The sequence below is a fragment of the Microcaecilia unicolor genome, chromosome 1 (assembly GCF_901765095.1).
Source record: "Microcaecilia unicolor chromosome 1, aMicUni1.1, whole genome shotgun sequence".
NCBI lineage: Eukaryota > Metazoa > Chordata > Amphibia > Gymnophiona > Siphonopidae > Microcaecilia > Microcaecilia unicolor.
The window spans coordinates 337,715,776-337,728,485 of record NC_044031.1 but is presented as its reverse complement, the minus strand read 5'-3'; the positions used below and the strand labels follow the sequence as shown (position 1 = coordinate 337,728,485).

At 41.4% G+C, this 12,710-nt stretch overlaps 1 pseudogene; it reads left to right on the top strand.

Annotated features, from left to right (window-relative positions):
* The first annotated feature begins 681 nt into the window (after positions 1–681).
* LOC115478862 lies at positions 682–1,430 on the top strand (annotated as a pseudogene).
* The last annotated feature ends 11,280 nt before the right edge of the window (positions 1,431–12,710 follow it).

The window sequence follows — 12,710 nt, the reverse complement described above, 5'->3', positions numbered from 1 at the left end:
AAAATGGGATCAATATCAAATATATCCCATAACCCCTGCCCTGGGCCTACTTGTACTTTCCCTGAGGTCTACAGGGGTCTGGGCAGTAGCAATCTCCAGCCACTGCCGCCTGGCTCTGGGTTCAAAATAGCTTCAGTGACCTACCATAATGGTAGTCTCATGGTACTACATATAAAAGTCAAGTTGCCATATAAGAAGAGTAGCTTACTCAATTGGCTAAAAAGGGGGAAGCTTATTTTCAACCATGAGAGTACATTGGGAGATCTGCACAGTGCAAAGAACCTTTAATCAGGTAGTTTGTCAAAACAGTATTGTTGGGTCATTGAAAACTGTGTTTCCATCTAAGCTAAGTTATGGCTAATAATTGTTTTTTGGACATTGCAATGAAACAATTTGAAGTCTTAAAAATATTCTCTCGGAACATTGTTATACATGCTGAATTACATAGGCTTTGTTATAAACTATGGGACAAATGATGATGAATGAAACCAGCACCAATTTAGCCAACTTTGTGTGATGTCTGATTTTATTCACATGGTAAACTTTACATTAACAAAACCAATATGCCCCATTTATACATACACACAAATGAAGTAATTCTATAAAGTAGAAACTAACATTTACACACATGTTGCACATGTACATGTTTAGAATACCAGCATGTATGTGTGAATATCTGTATTTTACATCAAATATCTCAAGGCCTGTCAACAGGGAGTAGCTTTTACTAAAGGTGGTCATCACATGGCCTTGGCAGAGAGACATGACTGTCAGGACTACATAAATATCTTTGTCTGCAGTGACTGGCAACTATTATGGCATTTTGGCACAGAAACTCAGGACTTGCCTGACATTGATTAGTCTCCTATTGGCTGTGTCTTGGCTGTATGGGACACCTGTCTACAGTTTAAGGTTTTGTTGTACTCCTTGGATGGATGATTACTTAATCAATATACAGTGCTTACGAGTGGTCTCTGGGCATTATGTCTGTCCCCTGGAGTCCCAGCGGTCAGTTTTTAGCCATCAGCAGCTATGATGAAAAGTTATGGATTCTGAACCATGTGACCTGGAAATCAATTACAGAGCTGGAACATTTGGCAACAATCAATGATCCCAAGGTAGTTGTATATAAGGAAGTGGAGACATGCAGAGTTTTTAGAGACAAGGATGCCAGCCAGCCTACAGGACCAAATGCCACCAGCAGTTTATCCAGCACTCACAGCAAATATGAGATTTCTCAATCATCATTCTCCTTGTGAATCATCAAGCTAGATCCTGATAGGACCAACCCAAAAATAGGAGTTGAAGCATTAGCTTTCATTCCTGATAATCATTACCTGGCAACTAAAAATGATAATATGCCTCATACTATGTCAATGTGGGATGTTCAGAAAATGAAATTGTTTATGGTCTTGGAACAGGTGATATGATGGCCGTTTGGGTGGAACAGGTGATGGATGTCCACACGGGAGTTATCTACAGACCTCCTGCACAAATGGAGAAGTTAGACAAGAATCTGATAGATGATATTCAAAAGATTGGTATGAAAGGGGAGGTGCTACTGTTGGGAGATTTCAATTTGTCTGACGGGGATTGGAATGTCCCGTCTGCGGAATCGGAAAGAAGTAGGGAGATTGTGGATGCCTGTCAAAGTGCCTTGCTTAGACAAATGGTGACGGAACCCACAAGGGAAAGTTTGATGCTGGATCTAGTGCTCACTAATGGAGGTAGTGTTTCCGATATCCGGGTGGGTGCCCACCTATGTAATAGTGATCATCACACCGTATGGTTTGATATAAGGGCAAAGGCGGAGTGCGGATGCACAAAAAAGTACTGGATTTCAGACATACTGATTTTGATAAAATGGGGGAATACCTGAAGAAGGAGCTGTTGGTGTGGGAAGGTGTAGGAGAAGTGGAAAAATAGTGGTCCAAGCTAAAGGCTGCTCTAAATATGGCAACTGATCTTTTTGTGAGGACAGTCAACAAAAACAAGAGAAGCAGGAAGCCTATATGGTTCTTCAAACAAGTAGCTGAAAAAATAAGAGCAAAAGAGGCTTTGTTCAAGAAATACAAAAGAATGCAACGATAGGATCACGGAAAAGATTATCGGATTAAACTGCAAGAAGTGAAGAGGGAAATATGGCAAGCAAAACCGCGAGCAGAAGAAAAATGGCTGAAGATGTAAAGAGAGAGGTGCCAAGGAGGGGCATAATCGAACGGCGCACATCTTCGGGGCCGGCTCCACAAAGGGGCGGTGCCAACCGTATTATCGAAAAAGATAGCCGGCCATCTTTTCTTTCGATAATACGGTTGGGGCCGGCTAAATCTCAACATTTAGGTCAAATGTTGAGATCGCCGGGTTTACAGATGGCCAGCTTCAAAAAAGTGGGGAAAAAATCCACTTGCTTGTGAGGGACGTCCTAAATCAAAACTACTTTTGCTTGGCTTTTTCAGTAGTATAAGTGAGATTTAAACCAGCCACCTCTGGATTACAAGAGCAGTGCTCAAATCACTTGGCTATTTCTCCACTTAATTACATGTCTCTCCCTTTTGATTATGCCCCTTCAGGTCTCTCTCAGCCAATCACAGACAGGGGTCTCAGCCACTCACAGACTGTGATTGGCTGAGAGAGACCCCTGTCTGTGATTGCCTGAGAGAGACCTGAAGGGGCATAATCAAAAGGGAGGGACATGCAAGTAAGTGGAGCTGTGGCCAAGTGGTTAGATTACTGGTCTTGTAAAAGCCAAGCACAAATAGTTTTGATTTAGGACGTCCCTGACCAGCACTTGGATTTTTTTTTATTTTTTTTGGGTGGGAGGGGATTGGTGACCACTGGGGGAGTAAGGGGAGGTCATCCCCGATTCCCTCAGATGGTCATTTGATCAGTTGGGGCTCCTTTTTGAAGTTTGGTCGTGAAAAAAAAGGGACCAAGTAAATCCGGCAAAATGCTCGTCAAGCCTGGCGAAGTAAAGCAGATGGGTGTAGCAGGGAAGAGTACTACACAGTGGACTCAGCCTACACGTTAAAAAGCAAGTGGCTGTGCCTTCAGCTGGCTGCTCTTCTTGTCCTTCTTCTGGTTGGGTAGAGCCTCCTATTGCTTGAATTGCAGGGATGTCTGGCAGATCCAGTAGAGCAGATCAGTACAGCTTAGGAGTTGGTGAGTATGTTGGGGATGTGGGTGGACATTTGAGGGATAGTGGGGTTTGGGAAGGGTAGGGGTAGTTGAAGTGAGGGAGGCGAGAGGTTTGGGGATTTAAGTTAGTCTGTAACCAATATTGTAGGATGGGGTCAGGGGTTATCTGAAAAAGGTGGAAAGGGTTTACAGTCAAAGGATAGTGTTGCTTTAAGGAAGCGTTTGAAAGACAAAATGTTTTTGTGGCAGTTGCAGTATATTGTTAAGAGGTTGGACTTGAAGAAGGATAGGAGGGGTGGTGTGGCTAAAGTTATGCAAGTTTGGGACACATCAGATTCATGGGATTTCTCTGTGACTTCTGACTCAGAGTCATCTTCTGATGTTGAGTTGTTGGATCCTAGGTCAGGCACATCTGTGGGTGAGGGATCTAGTGTGAGTGCTGTGGCTAAAGTATCACAAAAGGAACATATGTTGTGAGAGATTGCCCCTATAGATTCTCAGTTGTCTGTTAAGTGGCATAATAGGATTTTGAAAGGATATTATGTGGATTTATTTAAGCTTTTGGAGCAGGACAGGGAGGGTGATGACTGGAAAAATGTAAGGAGGGGAAAGATGATAAGAGAAAAGGAAGAGGGTGGGTATCTTGTACAATTTTCAATTGGTTATTAGGATTAAATATTTATTCCAGTGTGCTGGGTAAGGTTCAGCCATCCTTGTTTTCTGGCTTATAGCGACAATATGGCTGTAGTGCAGACAGTTAATAGACAATACGCTCGTTGTGCACTATTGGTAGAATTGCTGCATTTTATTAGTACATAAGTACATAAGTAATGCCATACTGGGAAAAGACCAAGGGTCCATCGAGCCCAGCATCCTGTCCACGACAGCGGCCAATCCAGGCCAAGGACACCTGGCGAGCTTCCCAAACGTACAAACATTCTATACTTGTTATTCCTGGAATTGTGGATTTTTCCCAAGTCCATTTAGTAGTGGTTTATGGACTTGTCCTTTAGGAAACCGTCTAACCCCTTTTTAAACTCTGCTAAGCTAACCGCCTTCACCACGTTCTCCGGCAACGAATTCCAGGGAGATGTTTGGTATTAGATACCACCTTGAGTTCTACGCATATTCCTAGGATTCATAATGATTTAGCAGATGCTTTGTATCGATTGCATTGGGCTTGATTTCATGTGCTAGCTCCTGGAGCAGACCTGTGTCGATGAATATGCCTGTGGCCTTCTGGAAGATTTTTCTGGATCTGTCACTGATTTACTTCAGCATGCCTTAGCTCCAAGTACACTAAAGGCTTATACTCGGGATGGAAGCCGTTTTGCCATTTTGTATCAGAGAGTTCCAGGTGACTGTCGTGGCCTATTGATACTCAGGTTTTGGTGGATTTTATAGTACTTGTAATGAGGGTGGATTAGTTCTCTGGAGTTTTATCTATATCTATGACTGCAATTAGTTTTGTATCTCAGTAGGATACTGATGTAGGGGTGTGGGTTCACCTCATAAAGTTGTAAGACATCCCATAGATTTTGACAAATTAATAAGTTTGATGAAGGTTTTAGAGGTAGTTTGTACTTCAGAGTTTGAAAATCATTTGTTCAATTAGCCTTTTCTTTGGCATTTTTTGCAGCTATGCATGTTGGGGAATTGGTAGCAGCTTCTAAAACAGCTTCTACTTCTACAGATTTGTTAGTTTCTGATGTGCATTTGAAGGAGAGGGAGTTGTGTTTTGACATTAGATGGTCAAAGACTGACCAATTGGGAAAAGGCTCTTTGGTGAGACAGTATAGGATGGGGGAATTATTCTGTTGAATAATTAGATTGGTGCAATTATATATGGAGGTGTGGCCTCCGTCTATGGGTTTTTGCTTAGTTCACCTAGGTAATTCCCCACTTACTCACTTTCAATTTGCAGCACTACTTAAGTTTGCTTTATGTCTTTTAGGTTTGGATCCTTTGTTATTCAGGATTCCTTCCTTCAAGATTGGGACCACCTCTGTGGCAGCAGCAGCAGAGGGTGGGTCACCAGCGCTTATTCGGCATATTGGACAATGGATGTCCAATATGCATTTGAGTTATGTACGACCTTTGAATGTGTGATTTTCTTTTGTTAGTCCCTGCCTGGAGTCATGTTCCCATGGATGTGTGCATATGGATTTGCAGGCACTTTTTCATATTCTGTGCTGGAAAGCATGCTGAGGAATCCCATGGGGCACACACCTTGGAATGGAAGCAGCTGGTATTTCTATTCAATGGTTAGGTCACAGAGGCATGTGCTGGGACCAGCTGTTGCCCACTTTGATCCACAACGTTTCTTTTACCCTGATTTAATTTTAATTAATTTGGGAAAGAACGATATTTGTTATACAAATGGGGTTGATTTAATCATGGGTATAAAAAGGACTTTGCTTTGTCTGACATGTCATTTTCCTTGTACACGCTTAGTTCAGTTGCAAATTCTTCCTCGTTTAGTCTGGAAAGATGCTATATCAGTGAGGGCGATAGAATGCCTACGGAAAGGGTTAAGAGGGAGATTTCTAAATTTGTGGGATCTTTTGGAGGTATGGTTCTCACTCATGAGTTATTAACACCTGATTGTCCTGGATTGTACCATATAGATGGGGTTCATTTGTCTACATTTGGATTAGATATATTTATTAGTACTGTTCAGGACTTGTTGGAAGCAGTTTTTTGCCTTAATTTGGCTGCAGCTTTTTTTGGAGGGAGGTGGGTGGAGGGAGCGATGACAAGATGTAGTTTGTCATCGCTTTGGTGGAAATTAAGGGGAGCAAGTGACAAGTGGCATTAAGTACTAAATTTCATAACATGATGGTGTGAGTATTATTGGCTTGTGTGCGGGACTACCACAAGCTGACAGGAGGCCTTGACGACACCACAGGTCTCTGGAATACATGAAAGAATATTGAAAAATGTTGAATGGAAAGAGTTTACGGTCAAAGGATAGTGGAAAGTTGGGTGTATAGTTCATCATCGACTAGCACCAGAAAGTGATAAAATTAATTGAAGGCCACTTGCTGTTTTGAGATGACTAGTTATGTGTTTATTTATTTGTTTACTTGATGTTAATGGCCAAATACTGTTTCCACTTTAAAAAGTTTAAAAGTGTTTTTGTACTTATGAGTAAGTACGAAAGGGGATATGATTGTCAGTGTTATGGTAGACTGAGGATTTAAAGAAAGGCGTAAATAATATTGATATTACTCCCTTTGAAGTTCAGGGCTGCATTTTATAAAGTAAAGGGAAGGGGGATTAATAGGTTAAAGTGAGGTTTATGTGATTAAATTATTGGGTTTTAAATATTAAGAAATAGAAAATAATTTTTTATTATATCCTGTTGGGTGGGGCTATGTCACAGCAATGGAAATTAAGGGAAGCAAGTGACATTAAGTACAACTCGTGCACTTGGCACTTGCTCCTTTACCCAGAAAACAACACACTGCAAGCATCTTGAAGAAAGTTGGATTTTTATTTTGGCCGCAGCCAGGAACGTTTTGCTTATAATTCCAAACACAACATACGTCATAACATAATTACCGTTACAGACACTTAACCACATATTATCAACTGTTAATAACTTGGGGTACACAGTTTTGAACCTGACAAATGCTTAGTATGCCCCCCAGGTTGCCGCACAAGCAGCCTGTGGGTTCCCTGTGCCAATTACCCGCACCCGTATAATCCTGGAGCATCCCGCTTAAGGTTGCCCCGCCCTAATATCAAATCAGCGTTCTGGCCCCCTGGCCGCCTAAGCCAGGAGACACGCTGTTCACATTTTCCTGCTGCCCTCTGCAGCCTTACTGTTGCTTGTGCTTATCACTTTGTAGGAGGTCTTTCTGCCCCCGTTCTCAGCATCTCATTTTGTACTGTTACTGCAAAGTTGCTGTGTACCCCCCGTCGTTATTGCGTCTACCTCCCCTCTTAACGCCTGCTGCGACAAGTTGGCCCCTATTAATGGGCGGGCGGGATGGGACAGCGCTGCTTACACCTGGCCGTCTGGGGTTTCCAAGGGCGGTTTCTCTTTTTTCCTTTCCTTTTATTGCCTTCCTTCCCCTCCCTCCCCCCTTTCCCTGCCTTAACCCTTTGCCTACCTAGTTCTTCTTCCTTTTCCCTGGGTCCTCCTCCCCCCGCCCCCTCCCCTTCCCTACAGTCGCTGGCCATCGGCCCGGTTGTGCCCAGCCTCCCTTTAGGAGGTGGCTGGGTTCTCAACTCGTGCACTTGGCACTTGCTCCTTTACCCAGAAAACAACACACTGCAAGCATCTTGAAGAAAGTTGGATTTTTATTTTGGCCGCAGCCAGGAACGTTTTGCTTATAATTCCAAACACAACATACGTCATAACATAATTACCGTTACAGACACTTAACCACATATTATCAACTGTTAATAACTTGGGGTACACAGTTTTGAACCTGACAAATGCTTAGTATGCCCCCCAGGTTGCCGCACAAGCAGCCTGTGGGTTCCCTGTGCCAATTACCCGCACCCGTATAATCCTGGAGCATCCCGCTTAAGGATGCCCCGCCCTAATATCAAATCAGCGTTCTGGCCCCCTGGCCGCCTAAGCCAGGAGACACGCTGTTCACATTTTCCTGCTGCCCTCTGCAGCCTTACTGTTGCTTGTGCTTATCACTTTGTAGGAGGTCTTTCTGCCCCCGTTCTCAGCATCTCATTTTGTACTGTTACTGCAAAGTTGCTGTGTATCCCCCGTCGTTACAGCGCTGCTTACACCTGGCCGTCTGGGGTTTCCAAGGGCGGTTTCTCTTTTTTCCTTTCCTTTTATTGCCTTCCTTCCCCTCCCTCCCCCCTTTCCCTGCCTTAACCCTTTGCCTACCTAGTTCTTCTTCCTTTTCCCTGGGTCCTCCTCCCCCCGCCCCCTCCCCTTCCCTACAGTCGCTGGCCATCGGCCCGGTTGTGCCCAGCCTCCCTTTAGGAGGTGGCTGGGTTCTTTCAGTTTCATAAGATGACGGTGTGAGTATTATTGGCTTGTGTGCAGGACTGCCACAAGCTGAAAGGCCTTGATGACACTGCAGGTCCCTTTGGAATACATGAAAGAATATTGAAAAAGTTTGAGTGGAGAAGTTGGGTGTATAGTTTATCACCGACTAGCATCAGAAAGTGAAAATTAATTGAAGGCCACTTGCTGTTTTGAGATGACTAGTTATATATTTCTTTATTTGTTTACTTGATGTTAATAAAGCTGTGGCCAAATATTGTTTCCAAATTAAAAGGTTTAAAAGTGGTTTTATTCTTATGAGTGAGTATGAAAGAGAATGCAATTGTTAGGGTCTTTGTTTGGTACAATAAAGAACTCTGTGATAGATATTCCCTGTGTTGATGCTTGTGTCACAGTCTCTACTCCTTTATTTTACTTGGACTTCACATAGAGGTGTCTTCCTGTTTTGTTATGCATTCATGACATTGAAGATTCAGGATGACCAGCAAGGGGTGGATCAATTGATCTCATTTGAAATTGATTTACCAGTTTTTTAGAAGATACTGAAGATCTGATCAATACTAGATCTCCCCTACTGGTCACTTTGGCCTCTGAATTGGATAAATTGGTTGTGTTAAAGAAATATTTTCAGAAACAGGATGAGGTATTTTGTGGAGCAAATATTTCCTGATGTTTCCAGAGCCACTCAACTCAGACGCAAGGCTTTTTTAGCTATGAAGGCTAGAGTTTTGACTCTTGGAACAAAATTTATTTCTTAAGTTCCCATGTAAGTGTATAATTGCTTTCCAGGGTAAAGAATTTATATTTTGGGAATCTTTACAATTACAACAATTTCTTAAAGGACATGACAAGTAATAGCTTTTGAGAAAAGATTGAATATTGGGTACTGAAGGTTATTGATGCCAATTTTGTCAGGTTTATCTTGGCTAATTTCCTTCATTGAGTTTGTTCTAATGATAGGTAGTACCACCTCCCTTGATGTGGGCTACTATGATTTTCCTTGTTCTTTATTTGGTTTTTCCATATTTCATCCTGCATTATGTTTTTATGTGATTACATACTTTAATTGAGAAAAATGACATCAAACAACATATGAAAAAAAATTATCTTGAATATGTTGTGCTTTAAATTTATCTATCTATCTATCTATCTATCTATCTATCTATCTATATACACACTTTTATCTACCTCTGGTAGCCTCATATTGTGGTTCATTGTAAGGTCATTGGCCCATCCCTACTTTTATTTTACCTTGGTTTTACACATAAGGTTGTTTTTGTCCTTTTTTATTTTTTTTTGGGGGGGGGGGGGTGCTGTGCATAACCATTTACAATTTTTAAATTATGCTTTCTTCTTTTACTTGAATCTCAAATGATGCAGAATAGAGGTGGTGATTTAAAACATTTTTCATGGAAATCCAAAAATAAGATAGCCAGTTGACTCAAGGGCCCTTTTACTAAGCTGTGTTAGGCACTAATGTGTGTCTAACACAGCTTGAAATGGTGTATCATGGGAAGCGCTCAGGCATTAAAATATTATTTGTGAGGGTGGACATATCAGGAGCATTCCTGTGCTAATCAGTTAGCTGCTGACTGGTTAGTTCGGGATTACCACAAGAGTCCTTATTGCCTACAAAATGGGTGGCAGTAAGTGTTCATGAAGTAATTTTTATTAATGGCGGTACACTAATGGTAACATTAGTACATGGCCATTAAGACAAATAATGGAAAACTGTGCATTTTACAGGTGCAGCAAAAATGACCTTAGTACATGGGAAAAACTCGCACAAGAGCATGCTCAGGCTACTTTTTGACCCAGCTTAGTAAAAGGGCCCCTCAATAAAGAGTGAACAAGATGTTTTACACTTTAAATCACTGTAATTTGTCATTTGGAGTATGTTGATTTATTTCAGATTAAAATAAACTTCAAAATCCAGTATCATGTGGGCAAAAAAGATATTGAACTTGCTTGTTTGTCCCCACTCACCTAGATTCATTCAGTAATTCTAAGAAATTTAAAGGGAAAATGTTATAATCGATAAACCATAGACTCAATGAATAAGAGCTAATCTCTTAGGGGATCTTTAAACCAGGAGTTCATTTTATAGCCTCTTCTGTGGTCAGTTATTGTATAGTACAGCAATTGTTTAGTTGTTAACGGAGTGGAGGAGTGGCCTAGTGGTTAGGGTGGTGGACTTTGGTCCTGAGGAACTGAGTTTGATTCCCAGCACAGGCAGCTCCTTGTGACTTTGGGCAAGTTACTTAACCTTCTATTGCCTGCTGCATTGAGCCTGCCATGTGTGGGGTACAAATGCAGCAAAAAAAATTCATGTCTCCTTACACAGATGTGACAATTCTTTCTCTCTGTGGCAGAGGTCTGTGCATGAGAGGATAAGCACATTGTATTCTAGCAGACAGCACCTTTTAACAATATATGGATCAATTGAGTTGCAGGTCAGTAGAAAGAAGACCCAAACTTCTCAAGTTCTGCAGTACCTTTTTGTACACTAACTTCTAATCTAAAAGCCACTTCTGGACAGGGAGCACCATATGGCAACTCTGAGAATTAAAAAAATATATATATTAACCTCCTTCACCACCTCAAAAATATATAATACACGTTTGAAATGAATTGGCTAGGAAAGCTTCTTACAGAGATCATAGAGCACAGAAGAGTGCATTAGTTGTTTGATGGTTCCACATTAAGCAAAACCTATTCATTTTCAATACAAAACTGATTTTAATATGATTTTTAAAAAGAGCTAATCAATAAAGATCCACATTTCTCTTGGTCTGATAATTTCCTAAGTTTACAAATATCCTCTAGAGGTAAAGAGAAAAAAAAGTGATTATTTCAGGGGGATGTAAAAAAAAAGAAGAATTAATGAATGTTAGTCAACCATATAGTGTTGTGTGTGCCAGGAAGTTCTTATCATGAGAGACGGGACTCTAAATATGTTCAGGAGCAATTTACTGAAATACTTTTATCAATAACTATGATGGTATAGTTTATGACAAGAAAAGCATGGTCTGCTTTTCATGCAGTTTGTTTGATCTCTTGTTTTTTTTTCCTCTGATGGGAAACTGAGTGCTAGTTTGACTATCCAGAAAATAGAATGAAAATTGAATGGCATTTGCTTCTATGGGACACACTAATCTGTGCTACTTCTTTTCAACAAATAGGAGGATATATCTCAATATTTTCCTGTGGTGAGAAAAAATGCTGCAGATTTATCACAGAGATTCTGCTGGTGCTGTCAGCTTGAAAAGAAATGTGGCTGGAAAGCTGGAACCAGAGAAAAAGTGCAGTAAAAATGACATAAAATCTACTTCATCTATCCTATCCCCAAACCACTATGGTTCAAGAGTAGAATTAAATAACTTCCTGCTCCTCAAAGAAGACCGTTTTTCACTTACACTTGGTAAAGGTGAAACTATTTCTGAGTTGTGATGTGTGACATTGTTTTCTTTTAAAGGAATTCAAATGGTATTTCAAAAATAAGGATGAATAATATGGGATGGGACGCTGATTATTTGTGGTTCCTGTTAGCAATTAAATACCATGAGAATGTATTTCCTGATAATGCCTATGGAAAAGGTACAGCGAAGGGCGACGAAAATGATAGTGGGGATGGGACGACTTTCCTACAAAGAGAGGCTGAGAAGGCTAGGGCTTTTCAGCTTGGAGAAGAGACGGCTGAGGGGAGATATGATAGAAGTGTATAAAATAATGAGTGGAATGGATCGGGTGGATGTGAAGCGACTGTTCACGCTATCCAAAAATACTAGGACTAGAGGGCATGAGTTGAAGCTACAGTGTGGTAAATTTAAAACGAATCGGAGAAAATTTTTCTTCACCCAACGTGTAATTAGACTCTGGAATTCGTTGCCGGAGAACGTGGTACGGGCGGTTAGCTTGACGGAGTTTAAAAAGGGGTTAGATAGATTCCTAAAGGACAAGTCCATAGACCGCTATTAAATGGACTTGGAAAAATTCCGCATTTTTAGGTATAACTTGTCTGGAATGTTTTTACGTTTGGGGAGCGTGCCAGGTGCCCTTGACCTGGATTGGCCACTGTCGGTGACAGGATGCTGGGCTAGATGGACCTTTGGTCTTTCCCAGTATGGCACTACTTATGTACTTATGTAATACTTGCAATAATAACCTGCTTATATAATCGAAAGAGAAAAATGCCTATATAGCGACCCAAATCGCGAGATAGACGTTTATCTCCCAAAAACGAATAAATCAGTATAATGGAAAGAACAATTTCAGAGCGTCCGTGGCGCACGTACGTTCAGAGAAAAACGCCCAAATAAGGGGCGTGTTAGGGGCGGTGTTACGAGGTGGTCGTCTACAACGTATAACGGATAGCAAAATGATTTGGGGTGGGCGCGAACATGGGCTTCATTGCTTAGACCCGAAATAAAAGCGACCAGAGCAAGGGGAAAATCGTCTTTAGACCCATTACTGATTGTGTGGAGTTGGAGAGTGGCGAGATCGGTGTTGAGAGAGAGCTGAATTGTTGGTTGCAGAGAGAAAGCTGAGTGTGTTGAGTACTTGTTACGTTCATCTGTGTGCTCTGCCTCTT